The sequence below is a fragment of the Nipponia nippon genome, unplaced genomic scaffold (assembly GCF_047370975.1).
Source record: "Nipponia nippon isolate SJK-2023a ecotype South Korea unplaced genomic scaffold, ASM4737097v1 scaffold_2, whole genome shotgun sequence".
Lineage (NCBI taxonomy): Eukaryota > Metazoa > Chordata > Aves > Pelecaniformes > Threskiornithidae > Nipponia > Nipponia nippon.
In genome coordinates, this window is record NW_028262336.1 from 112,168,566 (window position 1) to 112,185,989 (window position 17,424).

A 17,424-nucleotide genomic window follows, 5' to 3' on the forward strand; every position below is an offset into this window, starting at 1 on the left:
TATCCTTCCTGAGGATATCCAGTCATCAACCCTAGCATTTTATGCTCCAATATGCCTCGGATATGCGGTGGCTCTGATTTACTGTCAATTTTTACATCTCTGACTTTAACAAAAATTTTAACACTTCTGAAGGTCCACCTAGTTATCAGGGCCACAGACTCATTTTGTTATGCTATCATGTGGCAGAGCTGTTTCTGCAACCACACACATAACCAGATAAAAGCTGATCCAGCTGACAGACACTTTCCTGCAGAAGTCTATTCCAGCCGGATCAGTTCCCCACAATAAAAATGTCAGTGCAACACTTAACAGCTGTGCCTGAACATAACAAGGTTGGTGCCACAGCTCTGAACTTCAGCGTAGAGATCATTTCAGCAGACAGGACAGTAGTGACAAGCCAACAGCCACAGGCTTAACTGCACTACCCTGACAGCAAATACTCTTGTAAAATACTCCAAAATGCACGTGCTAGCTGACAACAAAGCAAGCAGCAACAGACTGAACATTAAAACACATGTATATCCACTGGTTGCAATCAGTAGGGTATCTGAAACTTTTAAGACTTTAAGCAAACCTAACATACTACATTAAGGCCACAACTATTTAATCAGTCAACCAGCTTCACACACAAATCATGCTAGTGAGTTCAACATAAATACTTGCATACTTAGGGCTAAACTCAAGTGCAAGTATTCACAACACCAAAGTAAAACAAGGGTCTTTCTTAAAATATTATACAAGTTTATTATAAATATTAACCAAGAGTCTGAGTCACATTTAACATTAACCCTTCAATGTATTTCTATCACTGTTTTTCAGAACATAGGTGAGAGCTTTCAGGAACAGGATACTAAGTTTAGGTCCACAAATCTAATCTACCCATTGTCTGAGTACCACCATTACAAAAGCCTGAGATCTCACTACTTCAGCCTAGAGACATTACTGCAGAATTTATTTTCCACTAGGTTTGGAGCTGCTTCAAATTTCACTCTTTCCCCAGATTTTCAAACCAGTTGTATGGATTGAAGAAATTAGCTTACTAAAAGTCATTATGTAACACCCAAAATGTGCTTGTCACGCAGATTTCTTAAAGAGAAAAGCATACGCACACAGACACCTGTAATCCAGCAAAGAGGGCAACCAAGAACAGTAAAAAGGCAAGATCTACATAGTGAAAGAAATATTTTTAAGCAGTTGAGTCAGTAAGTTTTGGTTTTATTCAAAAGAGAAACTACTTACACACAAACTAAAGCTTACTGAAAACATGCGAACTTCAGTATCTCCTGAGCACCTTAACTGCACTGCAGCCACCAGTGTTACGTGTGAATGCTGACATCTGGTTTCCAACTGATGTTTCCAGGAACATCTGAATACCTTTATTTAACACAGCCTCTTCCTTGAGTCTTTCTGCTCAACCAGTGCTGAGAATTGCTCCCCTGTATGCACGAGTGGAATCAAAATTCAGGGTCAATCTCAAACTTGATTCTATTCAGAGTCAATCTTCAATGCAAGCATACCCACACCAAGCACCTATCATTTTCAAGATTACTCATAGGGGAATAAGCAGCACTTGGCATAGCAGTTCATGGCAAATCAAAATCATAATGTTGACTAACTATATATAAATTTTAGAGCAGCCATACTGACATGTATGCCCCCCTTAGACACACACTTTCAATGTACTTCATGGCTGTTTAATCATGAAAAGGTGCTGACCAGCAAGAACCCTGCACCACTTCTAGCCTTAAAAGCCATTATGTGTAACACAGAAGACAGTAAATTTTCTCTCTCTGCTACTCAAGCAGTACCATGCTGCTTAAGAATATCCTTTATTATAAATGGAATAGAAAGGTGAAACAAGACAAAGAACCAAAGGACCCACAGAAGAAGTTGTATCTAAATGCTTATCTATTACTTATATCCAAATGCATATCTATTTCCAGGAAAGTAAGTAACACTAGACCACAGCAACAGACTTGAAAGATGACCTAAGTGGAAAGGGAGCAGTACAGTAACAGTAGAGAAACACTATGCTAGAGACATGAAAATAGGAAAAGGGCAAGTAAAACACTGAAAAATAAATAGTAGAAAGTGGCCTTAATACAGCATGCAAAGAGGCCAAATTGTAATTGGACATATCTTAATTTTAAAAAATGTAACACTTAGTAGGAAAAAAATACATACTGAATGGCTAAATCAGAAACAGACCTGAGAATAGTAAAATTATTTCGATGTCTGGACTGGGCAATGGAATACAGGCCACTGATAAATGTCAGTGGGTCACAGCACACGTTTTAAAAACATGCCTTACTCTTGCTGCACAGGGACCAATGAAGATTAATTGAGAATTCAAATCTATGAAGTCCCTAGCTTTTGCTAGCATTCAAGAAATTAAATTGAGATAGTAGCACAGAAAATGTATAATCCCTTTAAAACAGCATTTAATTATTACAGGTTCTAGGAAGCAGGGTTGGAAGTACTCCGTTAACAGACGTATTAGAGCAAACACTACAAATTTAGTATAGATACTAATGAAAAAAAGCTCTATAACTAAAAAAATATTCTATTTGTCTTTCATAAGAGGTATAGTTGCATTGGCTATACTTTTGATACAATTGTATCATGATTATAGTGACTATACTAATCTGTACACACCTAATATACACAAGTAGCATGCAATCTTTCAAATTTGTAATTTACAAGAAATTGGGGGTACAGCCAATCACATATAAACCAATCAAATCTGAAAAAACAACCAGAGATAGGAAAGAGGAAGAGAAATCTCAAGTGAGAGAGGATGAGATAACTACAAGTTCAGAAACAGACCAATTTATTAGCTACAGTAACACTGATTCTGTTAATAAGTTAACTTTCCCTGTAAAATACAATTTTTTTAGTCAGTACATTTAAGGCAATTTTCAGAAGCAGTTTTTAAAGACTATTTCATGCATTTACATTTTATTAATAATTTTACCCAAACAGCATAAATTCTTATTTTGGTGTTGGGAAGGGAGTGTTCAAACTAACTTACAGTAAAATACTGCATATCAATGGAGAGCATCTTCCTGGTCGCTAAATGATATCAGACTTAGCTTAAGCACTGCAAGTTTAATAGAACAGCTGATGTTGGAAAGGACCTCTGGATATCACCTGATCAAACCCACCGTAGCTCAGAGCAGTGACAAATTAGAAATGAGATCTATTTTGAAGTTAAGTCAGGTTGCTAGGGTCATATCCAACACAGTTGTGAATATCTGTAAGTATACAGATTTCCCAGCCTCTCTGGACACTCTCTTCTAGTGTTTGATTACCTTAGCTATTCAGGATTTCCCTTGTTGCAACTTATGCCCATTACCTGCCAGCCTATCAACATGCACCTCTGAGAAGTGCCTGGCTTCATCTTCTCTATACTTTCCCATTAATTAGTTGAAGACAGCAGTAACACGTCCCTCCAGCCTTCTCTTTAGGCTGAACACACCCATCCCTCTCAGCTTTTCCTTCTTCGTTATGTGCTCCAGCCCTCTAAGCTGGCGGCCCTCCACTGGGCTCACTCCAGTATATCAGTATCTTTATTATAACTGGGTCTACCCAAAACTGGACTGAACACTGTAGATGTGGTCTCCAAAATATCAAACGGTGGGGAACAATCACTTCCCTCAAGCTGCTGGCTACAGTCTTGCTTAAGTCAGCCCAGCATGCTGTTTGCATTCATCCCTGCAAGGGTGCATTATTCATGTTCAACTTGCTGTCCACCAGGGCTACCCAAAGCAGCCTTCTATCCTATCGGTGCCCAGCCTGTACTATTGCCATACATTCTGGAAACAAAGATGCTTTACTAATTGTCAACAAGGACTTTTCATGCTATTCTTCGTTAGTGCTTCCTCTTATTTCATTGGGTTTTTTAAAATTTTTATTTTAAACTAGCATACAGTCTACATGTGTATACGTACAGCCCATGAAATAAGTAACTCTGCAAGGGCAACTGGTAATAGCCATGCCTAATGGCATACCCATTTTCTCAGTGCCTGATTGCACGCATCTTTTTTACTAATGTTTTAAAAATCCTTTCTTTTTACTTTTGCATGTGCTTGGAAAGAGGAAAAACTGTCACACCATAGTTCGTAAATTAACAAGGAGTTTGTAGATAGACCATTTTCCTTGTCTAACAATAACATCAGCTAGTAGTCTCAACCAGATTTTTCATCCCTAAGAAATACCCAAGTATCGGCCAACAACCTAGTATTTTTGGCCCAGTATGGACAAGCTTCTTCAATACAATCTACCTGCAGTGACTAGCATTTAATGCATCTAGTAATTCAGAAGAGGAAAACCAAATTTAAGAGAGTATGTGAATATTACGCCACATATAGGAAAGAAACCCACATAGACTATAACCAAGTAAACAGGCAATGAAGCTACAGTATAACAAAGGAAAGAAAATCTTAACATCATAGATGAGATAAAAAAGGAAAGGGAAGAAAATAAAAAGTAACCACAAAATAGTTCAAGTTCTATGATGAGGTAAGGTTGACGGGAAATGGGATCCAAGGCAAGAATGGATATGGTCAGCAAGGCAAGTATGATAGGTTTTCACAGCTGCACTCGCTGGCTGGCTGTAAGTTACATTATGCAATCAAGGCTCCAGTTTATTGAGCTAGTTTTAAGAAGTAAAAGGTAGCTTTATTTTTAAACAACTAGACGCATATTGTATTTGCTAAGGCTGCAGTTCCACAACAATAAACCACATCCAGTCTAGGACAGGACTATTGTGGTTTTGAATTCCCACTCCTCTCTCCCACTTTCTCCAGCACAACTCTTTCCCCCTTTCTCACTAGCTGTTCACAGATCCCAACAGCCAGTCTGCCATGGGAGCCAATGTGGTAGGAAGCTGAAATACAAAAAACAGAGCAAACAACCAACACGTACACAGCTCCCCTGAAAACAAATTTCATTGTGATGATTCATGGAGCTAAACTGACTCCCAAAAAAAGAAACAGAAAAAGGCCAGTGTTCGTACAAAGAAGAGAGGACAATGACAACCCTAAGTTAGGCTGGTTTAAATGGTCATGCAACCAAGCATATATGCTTGTTTGAATTTAACCCCATGAAAAATACACTATATAGCATTTGTTCTAAGCCATCTGCAACTGGAATAAAGACCTGCATAACAGAAAGTATATTCCAAGCCTAAAAAAAAAATAAACTAACTTTGCTAGTGGGGAGCTTTTCAAATCCTCCTTAAACTTTTGCATAAAGAAAGTAATGCCTCAATAAGTTATTCCAACTCTTAGTTATCCTACCAGCTGAAAGGATAACTTTCCCTGTTTGAATTTGTATTGCTTAGGCAATAATCAGCACTAAGAAATTAAGCCTTTAACTAATTGGGGGCAGGGGTGGGAAAAGCACCCTATTATCTAATATGTTATTGGGCACACAGTCTCTCCGAGACCAGGATTAAGTCACACCCTAATTATTCTCTTTTAATTGAGGAATAGACCAAGTTTCTGAAGTCTGTTAATAGAAAGCATGTTTTCCACTCCTTAAGTAATTCTTGTAGGTCTTCTCCAAACTCTCCAATTCTTTTTAATTATTAAAAAATGCTAGACTTAGTTCTAATCATCATTGCTATACCATACACAATATTAGTCAGACCATCTCAGTATTTTATTTGTTAATTCGTTGGACAGAAGTATACATAATGATGGCCAAACACAGTTGCAATGGCAACAGTTCCAAGACATAGCCAACATTTGCGTCCAGTAAAAAAAAAACAACCAAGTTTTGTTGCACTCTCCATTTACTGTCACTTCTAAATTACAACCTTTTTTTATTATAAGTGTTACAGAGAACTTCTTACCTGGCCTTTCTAGATACTACTTGGCTTCTTTAATGAGGCACCATCTACCAGAACAAAACCTCACCTTCTGAATGAACATTTTTCAAATTAACACAACCACCACAAGCAGAACAAAATAAACAAAAAACTCCCCTAAACCCATGCATGCAGAAATACTAGCTATTAATTCAAAAGATGTCTGGTAAATTCTTCCAGCTTAGTAAAAGTTCTTAAACATATATAGGTTGGTATATTAATTATCAATTCTTGCACAAAAAAAATGATGAAATTATTTCAGGTATAACAGAACACTAGGTCATCTTCTCCTTTCCACACACATTTAAAAAAAAAAAAAAAGAGAGAGAGAAAAGAAAAGACAATGATACCACACCCATATATTCCAAGTCTTATCACATGCTCCTAGGAGCCAAAGTTACAGACCACATTATGCTAGCCACTGTACAGAGAAGACATGTTTAGCTTTTTTGCTCTTTGAACAAAGGGACAACAGATTGAGAGAGACAAAAAGGAGAATACAAGGAAACAGCACCACCATAAACAATGGTTAGAATTAGCTCTTGTTCTAAGATGGTGTGTTTGAGTCCCAGGGTGACAGGAAAAGGTGGTGGTTTGGTTTTCATTTTAGTAGGCTTTGTTTCCTCAAGTTACCTTCTTTTGCATTACCAGGTTGCAACTGCTTTAAAGGGTGCATATAGGGAACTTCTCCAAGCATGAGGAGCATCACAGAAGAATGAACAATAGCATTTAACTGGCCATGATGTCACTTTTTAAACAGCACCTAAAATCTCTTTAACAAAAACAACAACAACAAAAGATAGATAATACCCTTCACAGCTAAATCCCAACTTTAATTTAAAGGCAAGTAACATGTTACTTTTACAACCATAAAAGATCTAAAAAGACCAGGCAGTCAAAGCAGAAGATGAGGAAAGCACTCCTGTTCAGGATTCTGAATCCATATCAACAGAGCAGGACCATTTTTACCACAACCGTAAGAAAAACTGTTACCACAAGATACAGAGACCAAAGGCAAAGTATGAGATTTAGTCATGTGATTTATTAACACAACTACATAACGAACACTTAATTGTTTACTAACACTTAAAAGAGACAGCTTATTATGTGGAAAAAATCTGCAGTCTGTTAGAAGAGTAGCGTGTGGTGTGTCTAAAACAAGGGCTAAATTACGGGCTTAAACCAAAGATCTCATGACAACACCGTCTGCAAGTGACAGACAGCACAGAGGGTTTTCCTTTTGAAGAGGAAGGATTGCCCCTGCGATAGTAGCCTGAGCTAAAGGTCAGACAACCACAAAGGGAAGTCAGAAGCACACACTGAGATTTAGCTGGTACAGAAGGCAGCAAGTCTGGAAGAGAGAGAGACTTGAAGGTCATCCATATAGAGATGATAGCTCAGTTTATGACCGAGATTAACAAAATAACTTTTAAAGGAATTTGATGTAGTACTAAGGGTAAATGCCAAACTAGAGAGGTCTTACAGGGATCTAAAGAAAAGGAACTCCAGAAAGAATTAAGGTTTTCACCAAGGTTAAACTTTCAAGGGCGGATGGGAAGGAAAAAAAAAAAACCTGATAGTTGGATCATGAGTGGGCTTTTGTTTAAAGTTCAGTACCATTATATTGCACAGAATAGCCTAAAGGAACACAAGATGCCAATATGCTTGCAACAAAAGTCTGCAGGAGAAAAACAAACAAGTCCATGTTTCTAAGAGTGACTATGAGCCATAAGAGGCCTAAATTAGAAAATCATGCACATAGCTATTCTATGGGTTATGCCCAATTTTACCATCTTCTTCCAACGCCATCTTTCACAACAAAAGAACTGAGGAAACTGCATCTAGAAACCTCCTCTCCTAATGATCTGCTTTCTTTGCTGGCCTCCCAAGAGTTAGATTGGTGAGCTATGGTGCAAGTATCTAAGCAGTTGTTGCCCTATCAGTGTGTGACCAAGTGTATATCACTACTTTGCACCATCTATGAAACAGAGGAAAATGTGGAATTAAGATGACATCCTGCTCCGCATGTGTCAGTAAGTATTAAAACATAGGAGCAGGGACTATGCCTCGATAGACTAGGTACACAAATTTAGGTATTATGGCTTTTAAAAGTTACAGTGATACGAACTGAAGGATTCTGATAGTCTTGTATGAGTCAAGGAAAAAAGTTTATAAATCTTAATGTACAGTTAAGTACAGAGTGCCTAATTAATTTATTTTCGTTAAAACAGTAACATATTAAGTATTTTAGAGATCTCAAACCATCGTTTCTGCACAACAGCAATGCACGATTAAGTAGTCTCATCTCAAACTTAAACAAAGCAAAGAAAAACCCCACCACAATCCTCCTGTGCTACTGACACTCAGTATGGCTGGGGAGAGCACTTATAATGCCGGAGTACATTTCAAACCATTATAGCAACTACTCTGTTCGGAGCACCGAACACTTGCTTCTGCGCCCCTGCCTCAGTGATGAAACCCTGCCACCCCCATCAGAATATTCTCCAGTGGCTGATGGTAGAAGGGGCAGAGAAGGAATTTATGGTGAAGGTAGCTCCAAAAAGCTTGGGAAACACAGAGGAAGGTAGAGTGCTTAAGCATTAGGATGAACTTACAAAGTGTAAATACCCTCCAAACACAGAGCAGTTTGAAAAATACATTGGTGGCAATCATGTCACTGGACACTCAGTTGACCACACAACTGAATAATCTCTGTTGATTTTAATTATGTTGGACTAGTAAAATCTGAATTTGTCATCTGTATTATACCCATTGATTGAAATAGTTTTGTTCTGACAGCAAACTGGAATAAGAGAACAACTTTCATCATTCACGTATCCAATCCAAGAGACACTTCAGGTGAAGGTACAAGAATCCCTCAGTAGACAGTTATGATCTAACCTGTCTATAAAGGACAATCGTTGACCTCATCTAATGCAACTGTTGATGTTCTCATCCATACAGACATATCATCAAATTTTCTCCATGTGTGTGTGTGTGAATCCTATTGAACTCTAGTGCACTGAGTTTCACAGAATAAATATTTGATTTGTCTTAAAATCGGTAATTTCTGGAAGGTCACAGAAGACAAAAGCCTTAAATCGCCAAAACAACTCAAGTATAAGCAAGTGGAGTTGAAATCGTAGAATCATTTAGGTTGGAAAAGACCCTTAAGATCATTGAGTCCAACTGTTAACCTAATACTGCCAAGTCCACCACTAAACCATGTCCCTAAGCACCACAGCTACACGTCTTTCAAATACCTCCAGGGACAGGGACTCAACCACTTCCCTGGGCAGCCTGGTCCAATGCTTGACAACCCTTTCAGTGAAGAAAGTTTTCCTAACATCCAATCTAAACCTCCCCTGGAACAACCTAAGGCCATTCCCTCTCATCCTATCACTTGTTACCTGAAAAAATAGACCAACACCCACCTCGCTACAGCCTCCTTTCAGGTAGTTGTAGAGAGCAATAAGGTCTCCCCTCAGCCTCCTCTTCTCCAAACTAAACAACCCCAGTTCCCTCAGCTGCCCCTCACAAGACTTGTGCTCCAGACCCTTCACCAGCTTCATTGCTCTTCTCTGGACACACTCCAGCACCTCAATGTCCTTCTCGTAGTGAGGGGCCCAAAACTGAACACAGTACTCGAGGTGCGGCCTCACCACTGCCAAGTGCAGGGGGACAATCACTTCCCTAGTCCTCCTCGCCATGCTGTTTCTGATACAAGCTACGATGCTACTGGCCTTCTTGGCCACCTGGGCACACTGACAGCTCATATTCAGCAAAGCCACCCAGAGCAGCATGAATGCTCCCTGGCCATCTCAGTGGGGGTAAGGGATGGAGATCCACACAGCAGCAAAGATGCAAGGCTTGTTGATGTGTTAGGAACCACAGAAGCACAAGAGAACAGTCACACAGGTATTGGGGCTTCTCCCCGAAAAAAGGTGGCAAGATCAATAGCCCAATTCAAATGCATCTACACCAATGCACGCAGCGTTGGCAACAAAGAAGAAGAGTTGGAAGCCATTGTGCAGCTGGGAAACTACGATATAAAATCAATATAGTCAAAGTGTTAACTGAAGAGGACATACCACGCAACTGCATTCTAGAAGTCTGACAGTGCTACCTTCTACCAGAAATTTCTCTTAGAAGTACAAAACACTATCCGACAAACCCACAAATCTTGGTCCAAAATGAAGAATTTTAATACTAGCATCTAAATTTAGCAGATCATTCAAGTTAGCATCTACTGCCAACCATATTTGCCAGCAGCAGGCATGGTAGGCTACAAGTATGGAAGAAAAGCTAAGTTTCCTCTGAACTCTAATCTCTCAGAAACCCAGTTATCCTCCTGGAGCATTCACCTAGTAAGATTAACTCACTGAAACTAAGTTAAAGTTAAAAAGAAGTTGCAAAAAAAGTGCTTTCAACTGTTAAGTTAAACTCAACAATTTCATCAGACAACAAAAATCCTGTAGCATACAGGGCGTTAAGAACCTCCTGAGGCAAGTATTACCTCAAACTTCTCAGAAGGGACAGCTTACTAGTCTTTTGAACTTCAAATTCCAATCCCTTTCCACAGCTAGGTTGAGTTCATTGTTATTTGTTATGTACATGTCTTCTGGAAAAAAGAAACAGTTCTCCACGAAGAATGGATTTTCCATTAGTAACAATACTTGATATAAATTCTTCACAGAACTCTTCATTCTGCTTTCGTTGCAATCAATTGATATACCCTGCAAACTCTAACACAAGATGATAGAACTTCAGTAATTCTGTATTTAGTCCTTCAAACCAAAATGAAAGCTACTGTAACAATGCAAGACTGTTCATGATAATGCTGGACAAAAAAAAGGAAAGCAAGCCAGCAAAAATCTGAAAGAGGTTTTACCAATTTTGGTCCAACATCCCTCTGTATACTTGAACAAGCTCTGCAGAAGACAAAGAAACCTGCTCTCACTGACATTTGTACATTCTTGCTGATGCAAATCCCTCTTAGCATATTATTCCAGGGTAAGCAACAGTAGAACGCAATCATATATCTGGGGCCAAAGAGGATTAATAACAATAATATAAATCAAATTTATTAGATACTCTAATTAAGACAGTCTTTTATTAAAACAAGTTTTTTAGTTTAACTACCTAATAATGTCCCATCATCACTTTCATTTTACAAATTGTGGCTGAGTTTGGTTCCTAGAGCTGACCTTGCAGCAGTAAGCACCGAATACATTCCCTCACACACCAGCATGGCCCATCATGTGCCACAGGACACACTTTTTACCTCCAGTCATGTGCTAGAGAAAAGGCTGTCCCACCACCACCACAGTTGGAGGAGGACAATGTGCCATCTACTAGGGTGCTTTTGTGCAAGATGTTAGCGTAATTCACAAACCAGCTGGCAACTGCTTATTGAGGTTTACTGAATCTTAGCTATACAGCTGTTCTTGGCAGCATTCTCATCTTTTCATAGGCAGCCACACAAAGCTGCAATAATTTTTTCAAACCAGCTCCAGTACACAACATCCTTTTTCACTCCCTTCCAACACAACAGCCTCCCTCCTTCCAAGGCATTATTTGCCTTGATCACTCTTAGAAGTAACTTTTTTAACGTGAAGAAGCATCAGAAAAAGCAGAACAGCTGTTAGACTGGAATGTATAATGAACCAGAAGTAAAATTAGATGGTAGCCTTACATCCAAGACACAGTAAGAGCTAAAAAATTACAATTAAAATTTCAGAATTACAGTAGTAAGCCAAGGTTTAGAACAGACCACTTTATTAATGGTAACAGGCCCTACAAACTCTCAGCATCTTTCATGAGGTTGGTAATTTTAGAAGCTCAGAATAAATCCGAACCTAATGCCCTCCTCCTAAGCAGTGAGGTTTTGCAGAGAACCACTTATTCTTTGTATATGTAAGCCACCAAAAAGTGACAAAGAAAGTTGCAAGCTATGCAAATCTACTATGGCAAGGGAAGAAAAAAAAAAAAAAAAAAAGGAGAAAAATAAATTTTTCAAGATACAAGTGGTGGTGAAGACTACGCCACCGGAATCCCCCCGGCACCCAAGCGCAGGACCCAGCGCGCAAGGCAGGCGCTGCCTTTTTGTTTTGTTCTCCGGCGGCGCGCTGCCCACCAGGGCCGCCGGGCCGGCTGCGCTCTCCGCCGCGGCCTCTAGCGGCGGCGGCCGCGTCCAAACTCGGCTCCCAAAACCTCTCCCCATGCGCACACCGCCTTACTTTCTCCTTCGCTGCACTACTTTGCGATTTCAGAATCCCCCGTGCCTCAAAGAAAAAACCCCGTTGTTAAAAGGGGAGCAAGCCAGAGTCAAATCACGCCCCAATCCTACCGACAGGGCTTGGTAAGCAACCTCTCCTTAGCCGACCCAACACCCAACAGAGACCACAATCTGCGTTGAAAATCCCACACAGATGAAACACTGAAAACGCTTGCTATTAAGAAGCTGTGGGTTTCCCCAGTGACTTCCAGCTTTTTGGGGAAGGGGCAAAGCAGATGGCTCAGAAGCCCCACCACGGCGCGCAAACCGCCAAAGGTGCCCAACAAAATCACCCAAGCAGATCTGTGGGCGTGAAGAACCCGTCTGAACGCACACAGGAGAGACGCCAGAGTATGCTCCGCAAATCGCTGCGTTATTTTAAACCTCTCATTCCTCTTCTTCGCCTCAAGATATGCAGGACACAGGATTGGAGAAAGAGGGGAAAAAAATTAAAGATGGCTAAAGGTGTCTCGTCACTGATTTTAATACATGCTCTAAAACTCTAGAGGGCACCCGAAATATGCCCTCCCCCTCCCGTCTGAGCCGGGTAACGTGAGCAGCGGCAGCAGCCCGTCGTCTGCTTGCCGGAGTTGGTATTGCAGGAGCGATGTCTGCAGCAGCAGCGCCCACCCCGAGGAGGAGCCGCCTCACAGCCATTACTGGGGCTTCGCCTCAGGGCAGCAGCTGCTGGACCCAGGAATTTCCCCACCCAAGCCTGGAGGCCCCTCCTTCTACCCCTGCCCCCGGAGAATATGGGGGGGTGGGTCAAGCCCTCCCTAAGCAGGTCTAGCGGAGGCAGAAACAGATACATAAATAACACTCACAATGGAGCTCCCTCTCCTTGTTGGTCTCTGCCAAGGCTGCACCAAACTGGGCTGGAGCCTAAGGGAAAGACATGGGGTTAACACGGGGCAGAGAGGAGCAGGCAGCGCCCCCAAGCAGCGTTTCCTTTGCCTGTCCAGGGCAGGTACCGCCTGCATCGCCCACCACTTCCCTTTAATCCCAACCCTTTTAATAATTAAATAAATAAAAACTGCCCTCCCCGGGGGCGGCGGGGTGCTCCCAGAGCGCACCCACGCCGCCTGCCCCCGCTGAAGGCGGGGGGACAAGGAGCCGCCCCGGGCGCAGCGGGGGCTTCTCCGAGCGAGTGCGGGGGGAAAAGGCAGCGGCGGCACCCACGGCGGGGAGCAAATATTACCTGCTAACTTGCCTAGAAGCGGCCCTGAACCGGCGCCCCGGGGGGTGGCAGGGCCCTCAGCGGCGGCGCCTCAGCGCCGGGCGAGCGCCTGGGCCCCCCGCCCGCTCCCGCGGCAGTTGCCCCCGGTCTCGGGTTTGCCCCCCTGCAGTCGGCCAGCAGCACTGCCGCCTCCTGTCCGCCATTAGCGAGACCCAGCCAAACAATACGGGAGGGGAGCAGCGACGGCGGCAGGATCCGCGGAGCGCCGCGCCGGGCAGGGGAGGGGAGGGAGGCACCCGCGGGGGGGCGGCGAGGAGGGTGGGTGGGGGAGGCACCGGGGCAGAACAACAGCCCAGGGCCCGGCGGGGAAGGGACGGAGGGAGGGAGGGAGTTAAAATAGGAGGCGCTAAAGCAGACCCGGCCCTTCCCCCAAATGCCCCTGCCCCCCCTCAGGGCTGCCCCCGGGCGCCCCCCCGTTTACCCCCGTCGCCCACCTCCAGGCCACGATGGTTATCCGCGGGGCTGTCCCCGGCGCTGCCCGCGCCCCCTCCGCCGCCGCCAGAGGTGGCGGCGCGGCAGCGGCGACGACACCGTGGGGTACTTAGCCCGGGTAGCTCGGAGGCACGGCGGCTGCTCTCCCATCCCCGCCCTGGGGGCAGTTCCGCGCCGCCAACCGCCCGCCAGCCCGCCCCTGAGGCGCAGCACCCCGCACCCCCGCCTTACCCGGCTCCCCACCGCTCGCCGGCGCGGACACCCCCCTCCCCCCCGCGGGGGACGCACGCACTCTGCGCTACTCCTCCGGCGTCTCAACTCTAACTCGGTCCAGTCCCGGGCGAAGCGCAGCTGCTAGCGGAGGGGAGGAGGAACCGGGCCAAGCGAGCTCGGGGGGATCCGCCCCCCTGCCCCGCCATTGGCTCCCCCAGAGGGCGGGCTCTCGCGCAGGGCTAGCGGAGTGGGCGGGCCGCCCATCCATCAGAGCCGCCCGCAGCCGGTTGACCCTATAAACTGCCAATCTTCCTCCTGGGCATGCCCGGGGTTCTTCCCACTTTGATCCATCAGGTTTGAGGAGCCCGGATCGTTGCCCACCGGCTCGTTACCCGCGTCCGAGGGCTGCGCTCCCGCGCAGCTCTTTGACAGCAGCAACTTGCAGAAGTTTGCGCTGCCCGCCGCGCCGGGCCGGCCGCGCTCCGCCGGCGGGGAGGTTGCGCTGCCCATCCCAGCCTTGCGCTCGGTCCCTGTGGACGCTACGGCCGCGGGGCGCGGGCTCACCTCTCCCTCTCCGCCCCCCACCGCCGAGCGACAGGGTTGGCAGGGCTCCTCCGTGGCCCTCCGGGAGGTCTGGCCCCGCTCCTTCCCCCAGCGGGGCTCTGAACCTGGGGCCATTTCCATGAGGGACAGAGCGTGGATAATGGACGCGTTCCCACAGGGGAAAGGCAGAGAGCGCACGTATCCCAGGGAGGGCGCCTCCCCCTCAACCCCGCAGCCTGCCCCGCCGAGCAGCGCCTCCCTGCCGCCCTCGCCCTAGGACGCCCTCCTGCCCCCACCCGCTGCGGGGGAGGGCGCCATGTCAGCCGCCGACATGGCTCCTGGAGGAGCTGGTGGTGGTGGTGGTGGTGGTGGTGGTAGCAGTGGTGGCGTCCTCCATTTTGTCGGAAGCTGCTGCGGGGAGCTTGGGACCAATTCGAACCAACGTGAGGCGCAGCGGGACGTCCATTTGAGGCGCCTCTGCCCTGCTCCCCGCGGGAAGAGGAGGCGGGTGCCCCCGGCGGTGCCGCGGGGTGGGGAGGGGTGCGCCGGGCGGCGACGGTGGCCAAGCGCCGGGAGCCAAGCTCTCCGCCCGCCCTCCGCCAAAATGGAGGATGCGCACTTCCCTTGCGCGGCTCCTTCCCCCCGCGCTGGCCATGGCACTCACGGCCGCTCTTTCGAGGACCTGGGGAGCTCAGCCTCCCGTCTTGCGCGCCGGTCCCGCTCTGCCCCATTTACTCATCCTCTGCCCAGAAGAGGGAGAGAGAGAGAGAGCAGATACCCGCCCTGCCTCCTCCAGCCGGTACCAATTCGTGTCAACCACGCGGAGCAGTGTCCCCTGCAGAGAGCCTCTTGCCTGCGCAAGGAGCCGGGTTCAAGCCGCGGGCGCCATTTTCAGCTCGGAGCTGGGAGCCTCCCGCGGGATCAGCCTGGGAGCCCGCCGAGCAGCCTTGCTCTCGGGTGGCGCAGAAGTCACTTAAGGGCTGGCTCCTTCCTCCACCACCCTTGATGCGTTTGGTTAATAATTTTCATGTGTGGGGGAGACCAGAAATTTTCTATCATCTTCTATTGTCACAACAATACATCTGATATCTTCCTGACGGTCCCACCCAGAGACACAGGCTTCCGTCAAAGACTCAAGCCAAAAGCTTCTCCAACACTTACTGTATGTTGTTGATGGGAATTAATGACTTTTTTTCACATCATCCTAGCCATCAGATAAAGCTTGGAAGGGCTACTTGGTGTGGGGGGAAAGAGTTACCTCGGGGCTGGCGGCAGCTCGCACTGCCATTGCTCGTGCCTGAAAGAAAGAGGTGAGCTGATGGTGAAACAGCTCTAACACAACAACTGCCAAGGAAGAAAGTGCCACGGAGATGAATCACCACCCGTTTTGAAGGTCTCCTCAAAGTTGCCCTGTAAATTCATCAGCTTTGTTCTGTGGCATCACACTGTCCAGTCAATTATGTTCATAGTAACCAGACAGCTGTTGAAATGTCAACACTGAATCTCGTACGCTCCATCAGGTCAGCTGTCTCCTGACCATTTCCATTATTAGCCTTGAATATCTTCTAGGTTGGTAAAAGTCAAAACCGCGTTAAGTCATCCTCCACATGACGTATTTTCCAACCTTTCCAGTCGTACATCTCAGGAAGATGTCTTTTGTTCTACAACAGTGCTTATCCATAAACATTTAAGTTCTGATGAAGTTCATAAAGAAATTCAAGAGGACTTAAGCACTTGTTTTGGGGAGCTTTGATGTGTCCAGAGATGGATGGTAGAAAACGAGTGGTTTTCCAATTTAGAACATGTTAAGTGAAACCCATCACTCTTATTAGTCATTAAAAAAGTAACCAAAGAGCACCTTCCTCTTACCACTGCCCTAGCAATAGGCATTACCTAACAGTGTTATCTAGGACTTTTATGGAACAATGTAGCAACAGACCATTTTCATTAATGTTTTAGATTATACAGTTCAAACAGAAATTTTAATGGTTGTGCTTGCAATTTTGGACCTGTACTGAAATATATATAAAAGTCTATAACTCCAGAGAACCCTTGTCCCCCTGTAGACATGTAAGCCTATTTTTGAATTTGTATATTCAAATGTAGACAAAAATAATGAAATACACCATGATTTTTCCATTGTTTTTTCAACTGACATCAGGAGAAAGGACAGACACCTATATAAATTCCTATTCATCTGTAAAATGATGTATAATTCAGATTATTTTTAAGAATAATCCAGATCAAGTAATTCTTTTTTATGGTTTGCAGGAGTTAGCATTAGCTTAAACACTAAGCAGTAAAATCTCTTCATGAACACCAGAGATCTGAAATGGATGTATTTACAGGCTCCACACCATTGCTTTCATGGACAGGCCTGATGTCAGCAACTTCACTAAAAAGTGTCAAACATATTGACTGGCAGTAGATAAATTCAACGAAGCTGAACCAACAGTATGCTCAATGACTTACAGGAAGAGTGACATCCTTCTGTCTGTCATGGAGTAAAATTGTCTCAAAAAGCAGTCAACTGTATTTGAACTGAGAAGGAGTAATCTGATATATTTTGAAGAGTTTATGTTTGAGCAGGAATCTTAAGAACACTACCAAGCCAGCCTGCAAGTGATGCATAGTATATTGAACATAGTTTAAAGCTACCTCCTGCTATCAGCAATATTTATCTATGATAAAGAATAGTGGCATTTGTTCCAGAATTAGAAGGAAACATATTCCTTTGACTGAAGGACTTCTTCAGCCTGAGCACTGTTTAGGTTTATATCAATCTAATTGACTGGGTGTCTAGAACAGCGTTCTGAGGACTGAAGGGAAATACTTGAACAAGATGTCTTT

General features: G+C 44.7%; 1 protein-coding gene across 10 annotated transcripts in view; it reads right to left on the reverse strand.

Moving 5' to 3' along the window:
* Positions 1-14,624, reverse strand: part of ZMYM2 (zinc finger MYM-type containing 2) — a 99,080-nt gene extending 84,456 nt beyond the window's left edge. For 6 of the 10 annotated variants that reach the window (XM_087756708.1, XM_087756707.1, XM_087756710.1 and 3 more), the window contains exons 1-2: positions 14,050-14,198; positions 12,974-13,031 (exon numbers count right to left, since the gene is read on the reverse strand). The gene's annotated coding sequence lies outside the window, so the exon portion shown is untranslated. Of the gene's footprint in view, positions 1-12,973; positions 13,032-13,347; positions 13,596-13,820; positions 13,940-14,049; positions 14,206-14,595 lie in introns of those variants that run through there. The other 4 variants (XM_087756712.1, XM_087756703.1, XM_087756706.1 and 1 more) reach the window with 4 other exon arrangements.
* Positions 14,625-17,424: the final 2,800 nt, after the last annotated feature.